Below are 6,276 nucleotides of genomic sequence, written 5' to 3' on the forward strand. Positions count from 1 at the left end.
TAAGCACTTAACTACATTCTGAGAAGACATATGAACATAGCTAAATTGTGTAGAATGAAGTAATTTGAAAACAAGTTGAAAGCCTAGAAATAAAATCTCACTGACACAACCGAGGAAAATTTTGAGGGCCCGAAAGAAAAATTCTGTTAGTCTGGTTAGGAATACAGGGCTATAAATCCAGAGAAAAAGGTAAATGCTCATATTCGAATAAAATCTGTTTATTGTCTGTTTATATTAGAACAGAAAAGGCTGGGTTGAAACTGAGATTTTTCACAACAAAACAGTATCTAACGATGCTAAAAAGTGGTCAGAAGACTTAATACGTTCTACAGAATAGAATAACAGGCAGGTCATTTGGCCTGTCAGTTCCCCAGGGAAGAGCGAAATGTCTGCTCTCTCTTCTCTGGATTCTACAGAATAAGTCCGTGTGCTTTTGATGAGCTCTTTATGTATTCAACGTTAACATCCACATATGCACTACAGCCAAGTTTATTTCAAAACTCTGCTTCCTAGGCAGAGAAGCTCATATCCTAATGGTAAAGCTTGAATGATAACACGTGAGTATGGCTATCTTTAATTAGTTTATCTTTCATTGTGGGTCCCCAAAGCAAACCAAAAGGATCAGAACTCCTGGGGCAGATGCTCAAAAACACTCCATTCACCCAACAGAAACTCACTTATTAGCACTTTCTCTATACCAGGTTGGAAGAGGTGAAAGCAATCCCCAATCTGCAAGACCCCTTCACCTGCATGTGCAGTTTGGAATTTGCTCTTCCAGAAACCTCTGTGAGCCCTGCCAGATGCTAACCGAGTATGAAAATTTCTTTCTGTTGGAGACTTTGGCCTGGGTTAAGGAGAACTTGAGCTAATTTCTAATGTTCTATCTTTGCTAGGCTGCACGCAATGTCAAGTCTTCGCACAAGCTCATCTAACAAAAGCTAAAACTTTATGACAGAAATTAATTCATTCATTCTTTTTTATTTATGAAAGGCCAGAACAGATGATGGTGAGAAAAGAATAAATTAATTTTTCGACATTTACACAAGATAATGGCGTGATTTCGCAGGAACTCATAAGTACCTCATCATGTCTAACTGATGCTGGTTATAAATAGTGTTTATAACATACCCTATGAAATGTTTTACTGTTTTGATTTTGAAACAAATATAAACAGATTTATTTAAGGGGATTTGAAATGCCATAGATTAACCAGTGACTCAGAGTAAATCCTTGTGGAGTGTTAAACTTCAGAGAGCTATGAAAAATATTTACCCTTTAAAGACCTTAAGAAAAATATATACAACACTGAGGAGAAAAAAAAGCAGAGGAATCAGAAGGTAGTTGCTGTATTCTGTGTAACCTACAGGGTGTATCCACAAGTATATTTTATGTACTTCTTTCTTCCACCACAGAGATATGGTAAAATTGTATAATCCAGTTCAATGTTTAGTTCAGAGCAAACAAAATCAAACTAAACACTGGAAAAAGTTTACCGTATAAAATAGTATGAATTCTAGTTTTCCACTGTAACTCCTAAAATAACTTTTCCAGGCAGTTGTTTTGTTTTGTTTTTTTCAAGTCACTGTTTTTATAGATACACTTTTCCTTTAATATTTTTTCTAAACTGGATGGCTATATACTAAATTAACTGAGTGATTCATCTTAAGTGGGAAAAAAGTCACCCAGCCAAGCAATCACTTTTGTTTGGCCTTGTTTTATTAACACAATGGGACTATCTCACTTTTAACCTTCCATTTCTGCCACCTGTGAATGATGAAAGTGTTTTTTATAGCTGCAAGAGCCTCTCCATTTTCTGACAAAAGGACTGGGATTCAAAGGTTCCTTTTTAAGCAAAAAAATCTTGTTCACGATATGGGAAGACTTATGTATACTTCTCAGAGGCAAGAACTAGAGAGAAACCTCCATTATGTTCACTAGTAAGCTGATGGAAGAAAAGACCTTCAAATAGCCGTGAACAGCAAGCCCAACCGTTCCAAACAACATGGCACACAAAGGACTTTAAAAGGTAAGGGGACACTGCTTTACCACCTTGGGCTCAGATAATGCGTGGTATCTAAATATTCTTTAACATAAAACTTCTAGCCAAAGTTAACCAACTGGTCTGAAAGAAGAAACTTCTCTTCAACCTTAGAAAGACATGGGATTAGCCCCCATTCTGCCCTACAAGTAGTTGAGCAGACCGTGTTTATTGCTTTCTGCCTCACTTGGGTTTCTGACTTACTGTTCTTTCTAAGTAATGGTGGTATCAAGTTTCTGAGAACCAAACATCAGCATAGGGTGTGCTTCTGTGTGTAAAATTATTTCCTGTCTCTTAATTCAGAAGGCATGAAGAGGATAATTAGCATTCACTCAAGGCCTAATAAGCTGCTGTGGCAAACTCTTAATTTAATTTTACTTAGAAAGCTAATAAGTACTGCAAAGGAAAGCCTTAAGGAGTTTTCAGTGAAGAGGAATAGGTTGTTCTGTGAGGGGGGCCACAAATAATAGATTGGTTCACACGATCCCTACCTTTAATGCACAGTTTTATCCCATTTGGAAGCATAACGCTCTGGAGTTAGTGTCCCTCATACAAGCTGGGGTGCCCAGCCAATGCCTTGAAATATTCAAAATAATATTTTTTAAATCAAATGGTACACGTGCTTAAGTCCAGGGAAGCAATCTTACTCTTTATGATGGGTAAGGTAGACTGTTTCAAAGTTGATGTGATAAGATCCTCTGATTTTTGTAACTACTGACATACCCTGCCTGAGCATGTGGTAATAAAAATGTGGTATTGCTCACTTCCTGTCAGGAGACCAGATGAGATCCTTTCCTCCCAAGATGGGCTACATTTGTTGACAGAACAATTTGTTTGTTGCTACTGCAAAAGTTCTCCCTTTATGTTCACAATTAAAGGTAAATAGGTCAAGATTGCTCTATATCTACTGATTCCTGATTTACCAGGTCTGTTGTAGATTTTTTTTTTTTCTGTAAAGAGAAGCATTTCAAATAGATTTATGTGATTTATATCTAATTAACCTAGAAAATAAGAGTCCACAAAGAGTAGGCATTACTATTAATGCTAAAATGGCCATCTTCTACTTCCCCAGTGGTCCAGTGGCTAAAACTCCCCCTTCGGGACTTCCCTGCTGGCGCAGTGGTTAAGAATCCACCCGCCAATGCAGGGGACACGGGTTCAATCCCTGGTCTGGGAAGATCTCACATGCCGCGGAGCAACTAAGCCCGTGTGCCACAACTACTGAGCCTGTGCTCTAGAGCCCACGAGCCACAACTACTGAAGCTCGTGCACTCTAGAGCCCACGTGCCTCAACTACTGAGCCTGCGTGCTGCAACTACGAAAGCCTGTGCGCCTAATGCCTGTGCTATGCAAAGGAGAAGTCTGCACACCACGAGGAAGAGTAGCCCCCACTCGCCCCAGCTAGAGAAAGCCAACGCGTAGCAACAAAGACCCAACACAGCCAAAAAAAAAAAGTTAAAAAAGAAAAAAAAAAAGACTTGGCCTTCCAGTGCAGGGGGTGCCAGTTTGATTCCTGGTCAGGGAACTGATAAGATCCCACATGCTGTGCGGTGTGGCCAAAAAATAAAAAATAAAATAAAGTAAAAAGAGCAATAAAAAAAAATGGTCATCTTCTCACTTCTGAACATACCCTTCTTTATGGAAGAACATTTTATAAGGAGAAATCTATCAAATGGATACAAACAAGAAAGGGCGGTAGTCACAATTTTCACTGAAGCAACCTGAAATGTCTTCAAATTATTTAATCAAAAATCGAAGACCTTTCATCAGAGTCCAATCTTCTTATTTGTCATGACCATCTATCTCCTTAATAGAGTGTGAAAACATTCTTGGAGACTTTTAAAACAAACCCTTAGTGCTGACAAATGATTTAATTTTTATCCAGAGGTGTCATGGCATCTTGGCAGAATTACTTGTTGGGTATTTGAGAAATCTAGGTGCCTGGGCCTCACTCAGGAGACTCAATGAATCAAGATCTCAGGGGCAGTAGCTTGAAAATGTGTGATAAAACAAAAGAAGACAGAACAGACTCTGGTTGGATTGGTCCTCAGGAAAATGCAAAGACCACAATGAGATACACACTCACTAGAATAGCTAAAATTAATGACCCACAACACCAAATGCTAGTAATGTAGAGTAACTAGAAATTTTATATGCTGCTGGTAGGAAAGCAATTGGCACAATAACTTTGGAAAACCAAAGCTACTAACAAATCTATTAAAACTAAAAATATATATCCTATGATGAATTGCAGCAATTCTACCCATGGGTATATATACCAACGAGCAAAGTGTTCATGTCCATCAAAGGACAGATGTAAAAATGCTCACAGCAGCTTTATTTGTATTAACTAAAAACTGGAAACAAGCCAAATGTCTCTATCAACATTTGAATAGATCAATAATTTATGATATATTCACACACTGGAATGCTACATAGGATGCCGAACTCCTGCGACATGCAACATAGATGGATCTCACAGACTTACTATTGGAAAAAAGAAGCCAGACTCAATGGTTTTATTTGTGTAAAGTTCAAGTATAGGGAAAACTAATCTATGGTGATAGAAGCAAAATAATGGTTACATCTGAACTTTTTTCTGTGTTTTTACTGGGAAGAAACAGTGAGAAAACCTTCTAGGGGACTGGAACTGTCCTATTTCTTGATTTGAGTGGGGGTTTCACAGATTTCTATTTCTATGTATAGATACAGAATGGATATATAAAACTATATTGAACTGTAAACTTAAGATCTGTGCCTTGCACAGTAATAAGTTATACCTGTATGAAAAAGTAAATAAAAAGAAATTTAAGTTCCCTAATTAAGAAGCACTGCTTTGTAGGAATGGCAGAGTGTGTATATTCTCACATTAGCTTACCTACTTTTCTAAAAGGAAGAATATCAGAGAATCACACTATTTTTTTTTTTTAAGCCAGTATTATCTGGGCATTTTGAGAAAAGCAACTCAACTGATTAAGAGGCAACTTTCTAAACTTGCCCCTGAAATGAGACCAGGAGCCTCTGCACCAAGTCAGTTGCATTCAGCCCTAAGGCTGAGTTTCCTGGCACTTGTTTAGCAGATTTTACAGCAGATTTTACAGCTTCCACCTGGTGTAGAAACAAAAATAAATCTGCACATTTCCAAGAAAAACAAAAGAAATTAGTTTCTTGGTCTCAAGTTTACTAAATAAAAGCATTCACAGGAACCACACACAGTGCAATGAGCTAGAAGTGAAAAACAGATTCAGCCTGCCAGGATTCTGAGTATTCAATAATAGCAATGGTCACCTGGGGCAGCGGAAATAACATGGTAATGATATTTTGAGAGGTTCCTGGAATCAAAACACAGGTCAGAATTTTCCCCTTTCCTTTTGTTTTCAGGAGAAAATTAGTTATTCTCCTAGGGATTGGGGATAGTTATGTTCTCAGGCTGTAATACCAAGCATAGTCTATTTCTTCCCACATCTACTCTGAAACTAGTTTTAGTGAAAAATCATTTTGTGTAATTAATTTTACTGCCAAGAGTGGGAGCATATTCGGCTGTCTGAAAAGGAAAGAACACAGGGCTCAGGGGACAGATCTAGGTAAAGACAAAAGCCCCTATTATACAGTGAGTGGAGGAAGCAGGAGAATATAAAGCAGGTAGTAAAGTTAATGGAAGAACAAAGACATTTTGATATTCCCCTTGTCATATTAAACTGTATGAATGTGATCACAAAGGATAACTGCAGTTCTCTGCAGTTTAGGATTTGATACAAAGCTTTAAATATGTAGAATTTTGAAGAAGGCATCTAGCAAAGTCAGCTACTACAAATGAATAGGGAAATACAACGGCTGGCTTTTAAAGGCTTTTTGCAGTTTTGCTACTATGCCTCAAAAAACAAAATTATAGAGCAAAATAAAACTATTTGTGTGGCTCCTTGATACTACACAATGAAGGATTGCTCATCATTCACTGATTTATTCCAAGAAACTCAAGTCTCCAACACAGTCTAGTAAGACATTTCTGACTGTGGTTATTTGGGAGATGGCCAGGATGAACTTGTAAAAACATCTAAATTACAGTATTGAAAAAATAAGTACAACTGAATTTAGATATAGATCAGGAACTAAATTTAAAAGTATTGGCAAACTGAAGTCCTTAGGGACTTATTTTAATGAACAGATAAAAATTATCTGTGGGGCTTCCCTGGTGGCGCAGTGGTTCAGAGTCCGCCTGCCGATGCAGGGGACACAGG

At 37.8% G+C, this 6,276-nt stretch overlaps 1 protein-coding gene across 2 annotated transcripts in view; it reads right to left on the reverse strand.

The window, feature by feature from the left end:
* GAB1 (GRB2 associated binding protein 1) overlaps positions 1 to 6,276 on the reverse strand; it is a 139,846-nt gene that overhangs the window by 30,668 nt on the left and 102,902 nt on the right. The gene's annotated exons all lie outside the window — the stretch shown is intronic.

The sequence above is a fragment of the Lipotes vexillifer genome, unplaced genomic scaffold (assembly GCF_000442215.2).
Source record: "Lipotes vexillifer unplaced genomic scaffold, Lipotes_vexillifer_v1.1 scaffold1293, whole genome shotgun sequence".
Taxonomy (NCBI): Eukaryota; Metazoa; Chordata; class Mammalia; order Artiodactyla; family Lipotidae; genus Lipotes; species Lipotes vexillifer.